Source organism: Tursiops truncatus, chromosome 6, assembly GCF_011762595.2.
Source record: "Tursiops truncatus isolate mTurTru1 chromosome 6, mTurTru1.mat.Y, whole genome shotgun sequence".
Classification (NCBI taxonomy): Eukaryota; Metazoa; Chordata; class Mammalia; order Artiodactyla; family Delphinidae; genus Tursiops; species Tursiops truncatus.
Window position 1 is genome coordinate 45525824 of NC_047039.1, and position 19077 is coordinate 45544900.

Consider the following 19077-nt stretch of genomic DNA (forward strand, 5'->3'; position numbering starts at 1 on the left):
CTACCAGAGTACTAGCTCTGCTTGAGCCTCAGCTCTCCCTGAGCTGGGCTCAGACTCGGGGGTATAATGATCTACACAAGAAGGAGACCTCACAGCTTCTGCACCAAAAGAGAATCTTGCTTCTCTTATGCCTGGAGAATAGGAAGGACCAGATTCCCTCAGGAGCTGATGGAAGATAGTCAGCCATGGACAAAAGACCAGGCCACTGTGTCCTCTGTGAGTAGCACCAGCAGATGTTCAGCCTTGAGGCACAGCAGATCTCATGCTATTTGGGATAAGACCTGGATGGAAAAATTCCTCACTGGACTTCACCAGCAGGTGGACAGCTGGAGATGTATCAGGGGCAGGAGAGAAAGGAAGGAGGGGCCTCTCCTGAACAGTGAGGAGCCAAGATTGGAAGGTTAGAGGGCCTTCCAAGGAGTAAGCCTCTAAATTAAAGTAAGTGAATATAGCCTCTGGGAGGATATCAGGGTGGAAATCAGGAGGGGCTTCCTATCCATTAAAAAACTTGCTAAAAAATTAAGGAAATAAGGAAAATAAAAGAATAAAGGAGACCCTGGGTCTCTCCATATGGGGGTGAATGTTGACTCTCTCTGGTACCCACACAAGCAATATGGTTTGGTACCCCAGGGTTAAGAAGGGTAACTTACTGTTGCAGTGCTATTGAGGATAACAGGGATCTGTTCTCAAGAGTAGAGATCAGGCCATAGAAACTGGGGTCCATGCCATGTCCTCTGAAGAGAAGGGGACCAGGATCCCACCTTCCACGATGACTGCCAGAATTACCTTAAGCACCCTGAGCAGTGCCATTCAATGGAAGCTGTGAGTGGGAATCATCTGTAGACCTCCTTGCCCTTCTCCCTCATCAGCTCCAAGTCCTCATTTTATTTATTTATTTAAATGTATGATACAAGCTATATACAAATTCATATACATTGAAATGTTAACAAGAGCAAAGTAAAAAACAAATGAGTATTTACAACCTCTCTCCCTCAGGTACCCTCTGAGAAAGATTGTACATCTCCTTGCTTGGTTTTTGGTCTTTTGCTCTGCTGCGTTATGTGTATTTATAAAGTATAGAAAGGGATGCAGAAATTGTCCCAGAAAAAATATAGAGCAATTTTCATAATATGAAGGAAGAAAACAATTGGGAGACAGATAGAAGAATGGATCCAGAAAAGCAGTGGCAGGAATCAAAAAATGGGCAAATTTCCATGTAGTCAGAGAAGATTTGAAGAGAGGGTCTCCAGGGATTTAGAAAGAGAGGAAAAGGGAAAATATCTTAAGGGTTCTGCAGTGCAGGGGCTGGAGAAATAGGGTACAGAATGCGGTGAGCAGAATCCAGATGGAAGAGCCTGGAAAAGATGGATTTTAAGAAGTTTTGTTCTGGGTTTTGAGTCCCAAAACGATCTGAATTGCATTTTCATATGACTTTGCAAAAAACATATTTTTTTTGTTGAGACGTATGTAACTTTTTATTTAAAGAGAAAGAAAATGTTTTTAATTGGAATTTTTAAAGTTGGTACTGGCACAAAAATAAACAAAACTGCTTTAAGATTCCTTGCATACTCATGTATGTATGAGAACTGATAATTGAATAATGGTTGTTTTTAAACTAAATGGGGAAAGCTTGACTGATGCAATAAATATTGTTGGGAAAATAGGATATCTGGGAAAAAAATTAGATTCCAAATCTCCCACAGTACACAAAATGAAATTTGATGTATACAGAATAAGAGGCAATAAGAGGGTTGGCTCTGAAGGCAGATCACCTGGGTTTCAATACCAGCTTTGCCATACACTGCTTTATGGCCATGAGCATGTTACTCTGCATCTCTGTGTCTCAGGTCATCCAGCTGTTAAGTTAGTATAACAAATCGCTGAATGGTTATGGTTATAAATATATGAAACAAAAACAAACCTATTAAATACTAAAAGAAATGTGTATATAAAAAGTTTTTAAATTTTCAGATAGGAAAGCTCTTCCTGAGTGATGTGAAACACAAGGCTAAAAGGAAATGAGCAACGCATTTTAATACATGAATTAAAAACAAAAGTCTCTCCAATACAGAACTATCAAGAAAATTTAAAGACGTGAAAAATATCTTAAAACATGCAATAGAATAATAATATTTTCAATATAAAAAGAGCTCAAAAAAGTTTAACCCAATAGCAACATGAGCAAGAAATATTGAGGTAATTTTCAAAAGCAGTAATAGCTACAAGTAGATAATATACATGTGCCAAATAATCAGCCTTCCTAGTGATCATGGATTTTTCATATAAATGAAAAATATGATAAAGAACAAGATAGCTTGGTGATGGTTGTGGTAAGAGCCCACACCTATACACAGTAGAAACATAAAATTTTTTAAAAATCAGTAATTAATTTAGTAAAAATTACCAAAATTTTTGAACCACTGGACTTACCAAATGCAGTTCTAGGTACTTATATTACAGAAATATTCTGTCCATACCCCTGCCCAAATATGAATACGAATTTATTTATAGCAGCCCTATTTATATAAAAGGGAATTGTAGTCAAATTAATGTGCTATTATAGAGGATTGGTTAAGTAAACATTGATCCCCTCATATTATGGAATACTAGCTACACAACAATTAAATTCATTTAGGTAAAGAACAGTCACCTAAATCCAAGCTTGTTCATAACATATTGAATTATGTTGAATGAAAAAGCTAATTAAGGAATAAGAATGATTACACTGGGGAAAACTGATGTCTCATTATTCCTAGAGAGTGGGATTTGATGGAATGGAGGGTAGAAATGAGATCTTTAAACTCCATTTTAACTTTTGGGACCTAGGTATCTTTCCCTTTTTTTTTTTTTTTCTTAGCTATGTGTTTAAAATTGACTCTTTTAAATTGTGTCCAGTATTTCTGTTTTTCTGAAAAGAAGGGGGCTTATCTTAGCTCAGTATCCCAAAGTTGGTACTGGAAGATGACTCCTGACTTTGTATCACCAGGGACAGTATGGAGGAACCACTTCACTGGACTCTGTTAAAAGGTGAAGGTGGAACAGACAGAATTTGGATAAAAATGTTTTCCTGATAATATATAAATAAGAAAATTTTAATATGTTTCTCATTTGATGAATAAAACCATTGATATAGCTTTAAATAAGAGTAAGTAACTGACTCCTGAATGCTGATTTTTTTCTTTACTATATGGTTTTTCATAGTAGTTTATGGATGAATAAAGTATATCCTGATTGTTTCCTCCAGCACTATTCTAGATCTTGGATCTATGTTTCTGCACCTCTTGGTATTAACTTATTTTCTCTTTAGAGCAAATATTTTCACTAAAAAGGATGTCTCTAACTCAATATCTTGCTTCAAACTTACCTTTAGCACTTCCAGCAATTGTTGAATAAGTTCCAGAAGAAATTTCTCTACATGTATCTATTCCAATCAGAAGGGATGCTCTTGGATGAAATTAACACGAAGGAAGAACTTCTGGGATGCAAGTTAGGGAAGAAAGACATTGAGAAAAGGACTTCTGGTAAAGAATTAGCCAAGATCTCTTACCTGCAGGAAGTATGAACCTACAACAAAACTTTACAAACTCAGAAGGATCCTGCAGCAATCCAAAAGACCATTGTGATGTTGCCAGACTAACCAGATTTAAAAAAACTCAGAAGATTATGAACTTACTTGCATCTCTAGCTTATTTACATCTGTAGCTTTCTTGCAAATTTTTAAAATACGTGTTTCAGTATCAACAAGAAAATGAGAAAGTATCTTCACACTTTGTGAAACTGTACTTCACAGAGGAAGGTATAAACTGTACTTCACAAAAGAAGATATCCAAACCATCGACAAACTTGAAAAAAAGTGATCAACATCGTGACTGCTCATGGGAGGTAAATTAAAGCCAGAATCTCACCACAACACACACACCAGAACAGCTGAAACTAAAAATATTAAATTAAAAAATTTAAAACACTGACATGACAATTGTTGACGGGAGTATAAATTATTAAAACTTTTGAAAAGTGTTTGGTAGATTCTATAAAGATAAGCATGTATGTACCCTGTGACAAAGCCACTCCACTACTGGGCATATATCCAATAGAAATTATTGCTTAGATCCACCAAAAGAAATGTCCAAGTATGCTCACAGAAGCCGTAATCATAGTAGCCCCTACGCATGCCAAAGAAAGCAAAAGTACATTAATACTAAAGTGACACATATATTTTGATCTATTCAAAAAACATAGTACATAACAATGAAAACAATGAATTATTGATACACAAAACCAATATGGATGATTTCACAGACGTAGCATTGAGTGAAAAAGCTAGATATAAATAAAGTATCTGAAGTGTATTTTCATTTATAAGAAGTTCAGAAATTGGCAAAACCAATCCATGGTGATAGAGGACTCAGAGTGGTTAGACTTATGGTGGAGTGTTCATTAATAGGGCTCAAAGGTAGTCTTACTTTTACCTTAAGGAACTGTATTTTCTACTTACTATAATAATTTTGCTTCCTTCTGTTTGCTTCATATTTATCGTTATTATTCCACCACAATATTAAATACTAGAAGGGAGGTAAGCATTGTTGTCTTTTACCTAATTTTTAGGAAGAATACAGGCGTATCTTCTTTATTGTGCTTTGTAGATACTGCGTTTTTTACAAATGGAAGATTTGTGACAACCCAGCGTTGAGCAAGTCTATCAGCACCATTTTTCAAACTTTGTGTCTCTGTGTCACATTTTGGTAATTCTCACAATATTTCAAACTTTTTCATTATTATTATATTTGTTATGGTGATTCATGATCAGTGATCTTTGATGTTACTATTGCACAAATTATGACTCACTGAAGGCTCAGATGATGGTTAGCATTTTTAGCAATAAAGTATTTTTTAATTTAGGTATGTGCATCATTTTTTTAGACATAAAATGTTATTGTACACTTAATAGACTACAGTATAATTTAAACATAACTTAGATGCACTGGGAAAGCAAAAAATTTGTGTGACTCACTTTATTGCAATATTGGCTTTATTGCAGTGGTCTGAAACTGAACCTGCAAGATCTCTGAGGTATGCCTGTATTCCAGTTTATCATTTCTCCTGTTTATAAAGAAAGCTGCTTGATGTTATTCTCATGTTTCTGTTTATTTCTCATCAGTTTGGAATTTTTAAAGATGATGCATATAATTTCTTTTTCTTACAAATATCACATCAAAATATTTGAGAAGAAAGTTTATTTTTCTCATGTTAAATACTGATGAATAGATTGTTGTGAATTGTTCCCAGGAGTTGGATCAAAAATCCATGTTACTGGTTGCCTTATCAATTATGGTAACCAACTTAGAAAAACATTGTACAAAAATCTTCCAAGTGCCGTTGTATTAAAAAATTAAATATATTTACAGAAATCTAGAATAAGTAAATAATGTAAAAATGAAGAGGAAGAGGTAAGCTTTAAAATGGCTATGTCAGCCTGTGTTGTTATGTACTACGTAATCTGACCATATCAGGCATCCAATATAATTTAAGGGAGGTTCTGGAATTTTTTCCATTCTGATTTTAATAACATATCTTTGTCCTCTGGTTTCTCTTTGCTAAGAAGTATATTTGAATGGCTGAGTGCTGTTAAAAAAAATAAGTCTTGTGTTCATTAAGGATGAACATAACATGGTGTTATGTTAACTAACCAAATGCACTAAGACATATGAATACCTGGACTTAATTTATTTGCTTACTGTTGACACGGTAAGCAAGTGCCTTCTGTGACTAATGTTATTCTGCCCTCTACTGGTTCAAATTGAAATCCCCAATTTAGATACATTCCAGGAAAACAGCTTTAAGGTAGAATTTTAATGAAATTTTCCCCTTAAAAAGAAAACAAGCAAAGGAGATTGGTTCAAGATGGCGGAGTAGAAGGATGTGCGCTCACCTTCTCTTGTAAGAGCACCAAAATCACAGCTAACCACTGAACAACCATCAACAGGAAGATACCCCACATCCAAAGACAAAGGAGAAGCTGCAACGAGACAGTAGGAGGGGCACAGTCACTATAAAATCAAATCCCATACCTGCTGGGTGGGTGACCCACAAATTGGAGAACAATTATACCACAGAAGTTCTCCCACTGGAGTGAAGGTTCTGAGCCCCTCATCAGGATTCCCAGCTTGGGAGTCTGGCAAGGGGACTAGGAGTCCCCAGGGAATCTGACTTTGAAGGTCAGTGGGATTTGACTGCAGAACTTCCACAGGACTTGGGGAAACAGAGACTCCACTCTTGGAGGGCACACACAAAGTCTTGTGTGCACCAGGACCAAGGGAAAGGAGCAGTGACCCCATAGGAGACTGAATCAAACCTACCTGCTAGTGTTGGAGGGTCTCCTGCAGAGGCAGCAGGCGGCTGTGGCTCGTTGCAGGGACAAGGACACTGGCAGCAGCAGTTCTGGGAAATACCCGTTGGCATGAGCCCTCCCAGAGGCCGCCACTAGCCCCACCATATAGCCTGTAGGCTCCAATGATGGGTCACCTCAGGCCAAAGAACTAACAGGGAGGGAAAACAGCCCCACCCATCAGCAGACGAGTGGATTAAAGTTTTACTGAGCATAGCCCTGCCCACCAGAGCAAGACCCAGCTATACCCACCACCGGTCCCTCCCATAAGGAAGCTTGCACAAGCCTCTTGGATAGTCTCAACCACCAGAGGGCAGACAGCAGAAGCAAGAAGAACTACAATCCTGCAACCTGCAGAACAAAAACAACAATCACAGAAAGTTAGAAAAAATGAAAAGGCAAAGGATTATGTCCCAGATGAAGGAACAAGGTAAAACCCCAGAAAAACAACTAAATGAAGTGGAGATAGGCAACTATCCAGAAAAGGAATTCAGAATAATGATAGTGAAGATAATCCAGCATTTTGGAAAAAGAATGGAGGCAGTGATTGAGAAGAGGCAGGGAATGTTTAACAAAGACCTAGAAGAACTAAAGAACAGAGATGAACTGAAATGAAAAATACACTAGAAGGAATCAATAGCAGAATAACTGAGGCAGAAGAACGGGTAAATGACCTGGAAGACAGAATGGTGGAAATCACTGCCATGGAACAGAATAAAGAAAAAAGAATGAAAAGAAATGAAGACAGCTTAAGAGATCTCTAGGACAACATTAAATGCAACAACATTCTCATTGTAGGAGTCCCAGAAGGAGAAGAGAGAAAGGACCTGAGAAAATATTTGAAGAGATAATAGCTGAACTCCTCCCTAACATGGGAAAGGAAACAGTCAACCAAGTCCAGGAAGTGCAGAGATTCCCAGGCATGATAAACCCAAGGAAGAACACACCAAGACACACAGTAATCAAACTGATAAAAATTAAAGACAAAAAATACTGAAAGCAGCAAGGGAAGAACAACAAATAACATACAAGGGAACTCCCATAAGGTTATCAGTTAATTTCTCAGCAGAAACTCTGCAAACCATAAAGGAGTGGCACCATATATTTAAAGTGATGAAAGGGAAGAACCTACAACCAAGAATACTCTACCCAGCAAGGCTTTCATTCAGATTTGATGGAGAAATCAAAAGCTTTACAGACAAGCAAAAGCTAAGAGAATTCAGTACCACCAGACCAGCTTTGCAACAAATAGTAAAGGGACTTCTCAAGGCAGGAAACACAAGAGAAGAAAAAGACCTATGAGAACAAACCCAAAACAATTAGAAAATGGTAATAGGAACATATGTATCAATAATTACCTTAAATGTAGATGGATTAAATGCTCCAACCAAAAGACATAGACTGGCTGAGTGGATACACAAAGAAAACCTGTATATATGCTGTCTACAAGAGACCCACCTCAGACCTAGAGACACATACAGACTGAAAGTGAGGAGGTGGAAGAAGGCATTCCATGCAAATGGAAATCAAAGGAAAGGTGGAATAGCAATGCTCATTTCAGATGAAATAGACTTCAAAATAAAGACTGCTATAAGAGACAAAGAAGGACACTACATAATGATCAAGGGATCAATCCAAGAAGATGATATAACAATTGTAAATATATATGCATCCAGCATAGGAACACCTCAATATATAAGGCAAGTACTAACATCTATAAAGGGAGAAATCGGCAGTAGCACAATAATAGTGGGGGACTGTAACACCCCACTTTCATCAATGGACAAATCATCCAGACAGAAAATCAAAAGGAAACACAGACCTTAAATGACACATTAGACCAGATGGACTTAATTGATATTTATAGAGCATTCCATCCAAAAGCAGCAGAATACACATTCTTCTCAAGTGCACATGGAACGCTCTCCACATGCTGGGCCACAAGGTGAGCCTCAGTAAATTTAAGAAAATTGAAATCATATCAAGCATCTTTTCTGATCACAACACTATGAGGTTAGAAATAAACTACAAGAAAAAAAACTATAAAAAACACAAACACATGGAGGCTAAACAATATGCTACTAAACAACCAATGGATCACTGAAGAAATTGAAGAGGAAATCATAAATACCTAGAGATGAATGAAAATGGAAGCACAATGATCCAAAACCTATGGGATGCAGCAAAAGCGTTCTAAGAAGGAAGTTTATAGCAATACAGGCTTACTTCAGGAAATAAGAAGAATCTCAAATAACAACCTCAACTTACACCTAAAGCAACTAGGGAAAGAAGAACAAACAAAACCTAAAGTTAGTAGAAGGAAAGAAATCATAAAGATCAGAACAGAAATAAATGAAATAGAGACAAAGAAAACAATAACACAGATCAATGAAATGAAAAGCTGGTTCTTTGAAAAAATAAACAAAATTGATAAACCTTTAACCAGACTCACCAAGAAAAAAAGGGAGAGGACTAAAATCAATAAAATTAGAAATGAAAAAGGAGCAGTTACAACTGATACCACAGAAATACAAAGGATCATAAGAGAATACTACAAGCAACTGTATACCAATAAAATGGACAACCTGGAAGAAATGGACAAATTTTTAGAAAGGTACAGTCTCCCAAGACTGATCCAGGAAGAAATAAAAACTATGAACAGACCAATCACAAGCACTGAAATTGAAGCTGTGATTTTAAAACTCCCCGCAAACAGAAGTACCGGACCTGATGGCTTCACAGGCAAATTCTATCAAACATTTAGAGGACAACTAACACCTACCCTTCTGAAACTGTTCCAAAAATTTGCAGAGGAAGGAAAACTCCCAAACTCATTCTATGAGGCCACCATCATCCTGATACCAAAACCAGACAAAGATACCACAAAAGAAAGAAAATTACAGGGCAATATCACTGATTAACATAGATGCAAAACCCCTCAACAAAATACTAGCAGTCCGAATCCAATAATACATTAAAAGGATCATACACCATGATCAAGTGGGATTTATCCCAGGGATGCAAGGATTCTTCAATATTCTCAAATCAATAAGTGTGATACCCCACATCAACAAATTAAAGAATAAAAACCATGTGATCATCTCAATAGATGCAGGAAAATCTTTCGACAAAATTCAGCACCCATTTATGATAAGAACTCTCCAGAAAGTGGGCATAGAGGGAATCTACCTCAACATATTAAAGGCCATATATGACAAACCTACAGCCAACATCATACTCAATGGTGAAAAGCTGAAAGCATTTCCTGTAAGATCAGGAGCAAAACAAGGATGTCCACTCTCGCCACTTTTATTCAACATAGTTTTGAAAGTCCTAGCTGTGGCAATCAGAGAAGAAAGAGAAATAAAAAGAAACAGAAATAAAACTCTTAATATTCTAAGTGCTTTGTATACACTATTTCCTTGTAGACACTGGGCTTTTTGCTGCTGTAGCCGAATAGCTTTCAACACACACACAAGAACAAAGGCACATGCGTGAACCACCCCCCTACCCTCCAACACACACACACATGTACAGGCACCCATGTATGAATGATACAGACTGGCTTCTAGACCAGCTAACCCAAATTCTCCAGAAACTCATGCCTGTTTCTGCCCAGGTTACTTGTTGACCATCTGAATAGTCAGGTGGCACTGACTGCATTCCCCCACTCTCCAGCCATTATCTCTGCAGGATGTTCTCCTATACTAAGCATTTTCCACTTGGGATGGATGTGGCTATAAACACATGTACTTTTCTATGGTGCTTTCTAAACTGCAGCTTGCCTGCACATATTTTCATCTTTCTTTTATAGATATAACCAAAGGTATAAGTTTAGATAAGAGGCAGTATCAGAACAGAATCAATATACCGTGGATAAGAGTTCCCCAGGTCTGTGACTCAAGCACTGCTGTTTTATTTTTGCAGTCTCCATTCCTAGTTCTTGTCTATAAAAGCATGTCCAGCTCTTTATTGGTCCGTATCCTCAAATTTGTTATGATAAAAGTATGGACTTAGCATTCTTTGACTTATGTCAGGTGCCTGCAGATTCTCCCTCATCCCAAGAACTTAATATGTCCATTGGTCCTGAACAAAGATGCTTCACTGAGATTCAGCCCCAAAATCAGCCTGGGAAGTATAGGTATTCTTGTTTCCAGTGTAGGTCTCACATGGGAAAACATCAACTCCATTGCAGTTTCTGTGTGCATTGATTTAGATTTAAAAATTGAACACATGAGCATATAACTTTTGAGAAATTGCATGTATGTTTACAAAATAAAGTTTTATACATTGTAATGAGAACATTTTGTTCTATAAGATATAAATAACATGTGGAAAATAAGTATGTGATAAATTTAAAGCTGTCAGCCTTATGATCATTGAATATAATTCATATTTCTCTGCTTTTAAGGTCACCATTGTTGATTCTAGGCTTCAGTTTTCAGTTGGTAAAGGAACTTCTAAAATGCATGAAAACCTGAACTTTGTAAGGATCATTTTGTCACCGTTTTGTGAAAGCTTAGTTTTCTTCCTTTTTTTCTTTAATTTCTTTTACAAGTTTGTTAATGAAGAGAAAGCACCTGTTGATTCCCACTGCGACAGTTTGTTAAACATGGGGTCTGTATTCTTCCCCCTTTAGGGAAAGGTTCATTCCTTGAAAGTAACTCTTCTTATCCAGTCTTGAATCCTCACTTCTAGCAAGTTCTCTTCTAAATGTCTCTCTTGTCCCAAACACATCTCCAGCTGTTCTGCTGCTGCTGATGTCCAATGTGGAATTTCTCCAAGAGAGTCTCATCCCAAACATCCTGGGCCCTTTGTACTGAAGATGCTACAGAGAAATCTCAGGGAAGACAGCGTGATGTGGACTCCTTGAAACTGCCCAGCATCCCCTGGATCTCAGAGATCAGTCAGATGTGTTTTCCAGAAATAACAGATGGGAAGCACTTGCTTTTTGTTGGAGAAACACTGAGATGTGCCTCTTGTCCAGACCATGACCTGAGTCACCTCACAACTTGAGCAAAATTTGGGGCAGAAGAATGGAAGTTCTTTAAATTTTTTTCTGTAAAGTATTTTGCACTGATTTGATAGACTTTTATAGGCAGGTTCCCAAGGAAAATGTGCATGTGTAAATGTCAAATAAAGATGTGAAAAGATGCTCAACATTATTAGTCACCAGGGAGATACAAATTAAAAGCACAATTAAATACCACTTCCTATTTATGGAAGTGGCTAAAATTAAAAAGATTGTGCATAACTGGTACAGAGGATGTGACATCACTGGAATTCTCCTCCATTGCTGGTGGAAATATCAAATGGTACAACCACTTTGGAAAATGGTTTGGCAGTTTCCTAAAATGTAAAACCTATACCTTTCATATGATACAGCTGTTCTACTCTTAGATATTTACCTGAGAGAAATGAAAGTACATGTCCTCATAAAGACTTATACATGAATGTTCTGAGCAGCTTTATTCCTATTTAAAAACCCTGGGGAAAAAAATGTCCATCAACAAGTGAAACAATGAATTATCATAGATCCATAAAATGGAAGATTATTCAGCAATAAAAACAATCAACTATTGAAACATGGTAAAATATGGGTGAATCTTAAAATGTTGAAGCCGAATGAAAAGAAAAAGAGCACATACTGTGTTATTCCGTTTACATGAACTTGTAGGAAATGCAAACTTGTCTTTAGGGACAGAAAGGGCTGACTGGCAGGGTGAGAGGTGAGGTTGGAAAGGGAAAGGGATTACAAAGGTGCATGAAGAAACCTCTGGAGGGTGACTGGCATCTTCATTATCTTAATTGTGATGGTTTTATGGATGTATATATAAATATCAAAACATGATTTAGATTTATATTCTCTGCAGGTAGGAGATCTTTGCTATGTCTGTACCAGAAGACCTTGTTCAATGTTTTTTTCTTCCATAAGGCACGTTCCAGCAGACCCTCCCTGCTATTTTCTGCCAAGAGTGTACCTAAGGATTGGAATAGAGACCCATGAAGGATTTCTCAGCTGATGGAACAGCTAAAGGTAAATTTGGAGCAGGATACCGAATCAAAAGAGTCCTTTTGGTGCAAGCTCTGGCTCTATGGAGGAAACAAACCACTACCAAGAGGAGCAGAAACATAGCTCTAAGACCTAGAAGAGTCTGGAGAAAAAAGCCAAGAGGTGCTTTTTATTCATTCATACTAAGAAAACTCAAATGTTGAAGAAATAAACGTCCAAGATTGAAAACATTACTTTTGTATAAAATTATCTCAAAGTTTTTATTAAATGAGAAACATCACTAGCATTCTCTTCTTTCTGTATTGGTAGACAACTCTGACTGCTATCTAAAGTGTTAAGTAGTCAATGCTGTCTGCTCCACTTCTACCTTTTAAAGAGTCCAGTCAACCATTTTCCCCCATGTTTTCTCCTGGTGATACAAAGACAGTGCTCTTTTTTCGGTATCAAACGTGTGGGATACTAAGCTAAGATGGACACCCCTTGCTTCAGTCTAATAGAAATGTTGGAAACAATATTAAAAAATCAATTCTAAGTATATAGCTTATTTTTTTAAGTTAACAAAAAGCAATCTATAGGTTCCAGAAAACAAAAGGAAGTCAAATGATCTTATCTCTACCCTTTATTTCCTAAAATCCTAATCTTTAAGAATAGCTAGATATCAATTTTCACCAATGTGTTTACTCTTATCCCTTAACTTGCTTTTTCACTCGAGAAGACACTCAGAATATCATGAACATCCTTGGATGCTGGTGAGTATTGGTCCACCTTATTTAAGTTAATGTGGCTGCACAGTATTCTGTGAAGGAATCCTGATTTACTTAACCATTCATCTGTACTGTCACACATTAAGTTGATTTCAATTACCGTTCATATAAATAATGCTACACAATGAGCAAATTTGAGTATTCACTTAGTATTTCTGTAAGATAGACACATACTGCTATATTTGCTGGGTCTGATGCTTTAGAATTTTTGATAGATGTTACTAAACTAATGATCAATAGTGTTTGAAATTTTTACACTTCTACCAACTCTGTAACTGTGCACTTTTACCCCAACTACCACCAAGCAATCTTTTTGTTGTTGCTGTTCATCAAATTTTTCATTTGAAATTTCATTTACAAAATCTGTGATCACTAGGAGACTGATTATTTAGCATATGTATGTTACCCACTCAGTTATTTCTGCTTCTGTAAATCGCCTCTTTATATTCTTTTGCCCAGATTTTTTTTGGATTCCTAAACTTTCTTGAGCTCTTCCTATTAGTAAAAATGTTAATGCTCTATTATACGTTATAAGGTTTTTCAATACCATGTGTTTTAAAATTTTATGATGCTTTGCTGAACAGACTTTTTAAAAATTAATGTGTTAAAATGCATTGCTCTATTCCTTTATCGTTGCTGTATCTCAAACCTTTGCATCTGTTAACAAAACAGGCTGATGTAGTTTCTTTCATTATTCTGATTTTTATAGAGAAGAGAACAGAGCCATGGAGAGATTAATAACGTTCCCAAGGTCCTGGCCTCATTTTAGAATCCAGGCCCTCTGAATGCACAGCTTGAGCTCTTTACCAATTTTGGGAATATCCAAGTCCACAAGGATGAGAAAGACAGCCGGGAATCTGAGCATTCTTTCTCCAGGACAATCTTAAATAGATAAATAATGATAAGTTCTTTCTCCCCAATTCCCATTTGTCCCAGTCATAATAGGCACCATTCCCTTGTGACAGACTTTTTATGGTACCATTAATTTGGTCATCACTTTCCTTATACCTGTTACAAACCAGCCTTGTCATCCTGAGAACATTTCTGTGTTTGACTAGCAGAGTTATCTAAAAACTGAATTTGGGTGATGTATACATGTTGTGTTATATGAAGTATTTATTTTCTGCCTTTATTGAATTTCCAATCAGGCTCTGATTTCCAGGCTCTGATTGCCTCCTTCCACAGCCAGCCATTCTGCAACTTGTCTGAAAATACAGCTGGAGGCAGAAAACCATAAATGTAGACAGAAAACCATAAACCAGTCCATGGCCTGGGAGTTGCGGACCCCTGCTCTAGATCTATCCATGTTGTTGCAAATGGCAGGAATTGTTTTTCTTTTTATGACTAATATTCCATCATGTGTGTATACCATATTTTCTTTTTTCAAATATGAATGGACACTTAGGTTGCTTCCATATCTTGACTATTATAAATAATACTGCAGTGAACATTGAAGTGCATATATCTTTCCAAATTAGGGTTTTTCTTTCCTTCTGGTAAATACCCAGGAGTGAAATTGCTGGATCATATGGCAGTTATATTTTTAATGTTTTGGAAAACATCCAGACTGTTTTCCATAGTGGCTGCACCAATTTACAATCCCATCAACAGTGCACAAGGGTCCCCTTTTCTCAATATCCTCGCCAACACTTGTTATGTGTTGTCCTTTTAATAGTAGCCATTCTGACAGGTGTAAGGTGGTGTCTAATTGTGTTTTTCAACTGCATTTCCCTGATGATTAATGATGTTGAAGATCTTTTCATGTGTCTGTTAGCCATCTGTATATTTTCATTAGAAAAATGTCTATTCATATCCTTTGCCTATTTTTAATCAGGTTGTTTGTTTTATTGATGTTGAGTTGTATATGTCGTTTGTATATTTTGCATTTTTTTCCCATTGAATATATTGTTTGCAAGTATTTTCTCCCATTCAGCCGATGGCCTTTTCATTTTGTTGATAGTTTCCTTCACTGTGCAAAAGCTTTTTAGGTTGATGTAGTCCCATTTGTTTATTTTTGCTTTTATTTCCCTTGCCTGGGAGACGGATCCAAAAAAAATATTGCTGTGTCAAAGAGCATACTGCTTATGTTTTCTTCTAGGAGTTTTATTGTTTCAGGTCTTACACTTAAGTCTATAATCCATTTTAAGTTTATTTTTGTATATAGTGTGAGGAAATAGTTGTTTCATTCTTTTACATATAGCTGTGTAGTTCTCCCAACCATTTATTGAAGAGACTGTGTTTTCCCCATTGTAATATTCGTGCATTTTTTGGTCATAGATTAGTTGATCATGTAAGTGTGGCCTCTTAAACTATCCTCTTTTTTTTTTTTTTTTTTTTTTTTTTTTTTTTTGCGGTACGCGGGCCTCTCACTGTTGTGGCCTCTCCCGTTTTGGGGCACAGGCTCTGGACGCGCATGCCCAGCGGCATGTGGGATCTTCCCGGACTGGGGCACGAACCCGTGTCCCCTGCATCGGCAGGCGGACTCTTAACCACTGTGCCACCAGGGAAGCCCTATCCTCATTTTTTTAAATTCTTTTTTCTGTTTAGCTTGGGTGATTTCCACTGCTCTGGGTTCCAGTTCACAGATCCATTCCTCTGTATCATCTAATCTACTGTTGATTCTTTCTAGTGTATTTTTTATTTCAGTTATTGTATACTTCAGCTCTGTTTGGTTCTTCTTTATATTTTCTAAGCCTTTGTTAAAATTCTCACTGTGTTGATGTGTCCTTCTCCTGAGTTTGCTGAGCATCTTTATGATCATTACTTTGAACTCTTATTGGGTAGATTCCTTATCTCCACTTCAGTTCTTTTTCTGAGGTTTTGGCTCGTTCTTTTGTTTGGAATATATTCCTCTGTCTCCTCATTTTACCTAATTCTCTGTGTTTATTTCTACGTATTAGGTAGATCAGCTATAGTTCTGAATATTAGAGAAGTGATCTTATGCAGGAGATGTCCTAGGGGGCCCAGCAGCACACTCTCCTCTGATCACCAGGCTGTATGCTCTAGGGGTGCCCCCTGTGTGGGCCCTTCTGTTTTGGTGGGGCTGACTACTGTGGACACACTGGTAAGTGGCTGGCCCCTGGCCCAGTTGGCTGCCAGGCCCTGCCTTGTGTGGTGGCTGCTGGCCCACTGGTAAGTGGGGCCTGGTCCCAGGGCAGCTGGTTGTGGGGCGGGGAGTGGCAGTTCAAATTCTTGAGGGGCTGCTGGCTCCTACAAGTATTTCATAGTTCTTGATGCTTTGTTTATTGAGCAATTGAGCATTACATGACTGGTGCATTATTCTTCTAGTGGAATCAGAACTTAAACGCACCTAAACATTGATGCAATGAGCTCCTGGGTTCTTGACCAGCTTGTTTCATGTAGACATGTGGGCAGTGTTGGTGCTTGCACCTACCTCTATTTACTGCATTTCTGTGCATTCCTGGATATCAGGAGCACCTTGACCTCTGCAGAGGAGGGCTTGGCAGATGGAGAGGGTTGAGTCGTGGCCATGTTCCTACTCTCACTCCAGCAGCCAGCAAATCTGAGCTACCTCTCACTGACAATGCACTGTGATCCCCTGCAGAAGCTCATGGCCACCATAGCTGCAACCCTGTCTTCCCTCATCCTTTCCCCAGTTGACCACATGTGTCTTGAGCTGCTAAAGTCCAGAGCCTGGGCAGGACCTGTGCACGGTTGGCTGGCAGCGCAGTGCTGGCAGCAGCTCAGTCATCCCTAGCTCTGCTTTGCCAACCCAGCTTCTTGTTTCTCCAATAATTTGGAATGTACAAGTTAATAACTTCTGAATATTAAACAGGATATGACTGCAAGAGATTTTCAGGGCAAGGTGATAGTACGGAACTAGCTAGGACAAGTTTTTCACATTAAATATAACAATGTAACAAAATGAATGAAAAGTAAAATTATACGTATATATGTATACCAACTGGCCAAATGGGTGGGTCAACACTACATCCTATATTGTGAGGTATGTATGACTCCTTAAGTTTCATACTATGGATTTCTGTCATCATTTCTTAAATTTGAATTTATTCAATCCTTAAACTCTCTCTTGCTCTCTGTTCTTTTTTTCCTGGCTAATGTTATAACTCTTCCCATATATTACTTAGTAATTGTTCTTAGCCTTAAGTTTTGGGACAAAGATTCTCTGATACCATTTCTTTCATTCATTTTTATTGGATGTCTCTTCTTTGTTATAATTAGCCATTTGGGGATCCACAAATGTTTGTGATTCTCATTAAGCCAATGCTCTTAACCTTAGAACAATTCTAAAACTAGTCAGGAACTACTGCAAGCAATAATATTTAAAAGCCGAAAGGAATTCTTGACCTTGGTTTGCTACCTCAACCAGAAGTATTAAATGAGTTTTAAAGTAGCTGTAGTAAAACAAGTGTAGCAATGAGTAAAGTTCAGTAATCATATTAATAAAACAAAGAAAATCTCAAAAATAGTTGTATTATCAGAATTAATTAGATTTATGCTAAAGATGTACCTATTGTTAATAAGGAAAGAAATAATATTTCAATAAAATGTTCTAGAAAAATTGCCTTGCACTCTAACAGAAGGCAATTTAGATTCTCATATCATAGATCAAAAAAGGAAAAAAACTGCCAATGAAATACTGAATTTAATGTAAAAACAGGTGGACAAGAAAGGGCACTGAATACATGTAAACTCAAAAGAAGAATGAATGTGACTAGGGAGAGCCTTGGTTCTATGTCCTAAACAGCCCTTGGAGAAATATACAGGGAACTGTCCAGGTCTTTGTACACAGGAAAAATTAAAAACAAGTGTCCATCAAAAGAATATGGCTATAATTTATAGAAAATGTATGTGTCAATGATTAGAGATATAAAATGATAAATAATGTAAATTACCAATATAAAATTAAAGGAAGTGGCAGATAAAAGAAAATGAAGCTTGATTGTAAAAGTTGATTGAAAAAAGAAATTAAATTAGCAAGCAAATGAGTTACCGTTGAAATTCACTACAAAGTGATATGAATTAGAACAATGCTAAATTAATTTTTAGCCAAATAAGCAATGTATTAAATATCTAAGCAGTTGTTTAAATCAAATAAGTTAGATATTAAAAATGTTCTTCTGTTTTGTGGCAATTCACCCATTCTTTGAAAATGATTCTCGAAAAACATGAAGAAAAATGTGCATGGGCATGTTAAGCCACAGTCTCCTCCACGTACTATCTTATTTCACTTCTCCACTTCACAAACAAAATTGTGAAGGTAATTGTCTATACACAATGCCCCTAATTCTCTTTCTTGTGTTTGCTTTTCAACCTACTCCCATCGAGTTTCTGTCTCATTAATTCTACTAAACCAGATCCTGCTAAGGTCACAGTAGCCTTTGTTTACAGGTCTGCTGGGATAGTTCAATCCTCACCTGCCCTACAAGCACCCCTCCTTCTTTTAAACACACTTCTTCCCTTCAGTTTTCTCTCCCCTGTTCATCCTTGTGTCCTTCTAACTGCACTGCCACTCTGCCTTAGTGCCTGTTGCAGACTCTCCTCTGTTCAACCTTTAATGCTGAGGGTCTGCAGGATTAGGTTTAGGTCCTCTTCTCGTTGTCCATTCTATTTATAAGTGACCACATCCATCCCCATGCCCTTATTACCAGATACACAATAACTTCAAATTAATACCTCCCCCTTGGCATTTTTTTTTTGACTCAAGACCCATATTTCCAGCTGTCAATAAGACTCTGCACTTATATGTCTTCCAGGCAGCTTAGAAAGGATATACTGTATAATATTATTTTTCCTTTCCAGGATCATTTGTACCTAAAAATTCCAGTGCGAGAAAATTATTTTCCTTTACTTCTCTTTGCAGTGTTTAATGTACTTGAAATAAAATGAACAATAATACTGTTTTATGTCCTCTTCCCTGTAAGACTGAGAGT

The 19077-nt window shown here is 37.2% G+C and overlaps 1 protein-coding gene across 7 annotated transcripts in view; it reads left to right on the forward strand.

Moving 5' to 3' along the window:
- IFNE (interferon epsilon) overlaps positions 1 to 19077 on the forward strand; it is a 97689-nt gene that overhangs the window by 67518 nt on the left and 11094 nt on the right. For 2 of the 7 annotated variants that reach the window (XR_012332479.1, XR_012332483.1), the window contains 3 exons: positions 3371 to 3882; positions 5039 to 5070; positions 11129 to 12422. The exons of 1 other annotated variant lie outside the window; for it this stretch is intronic. The gene's annotated coding sequence lies outside the window, so the exon portion shown is untranslated. 4 more of the 7 variants (XR_012332481.1, XR_012332484.1, XR_012332480.1 and 1 more) reach the window with 4 other exon arrangements.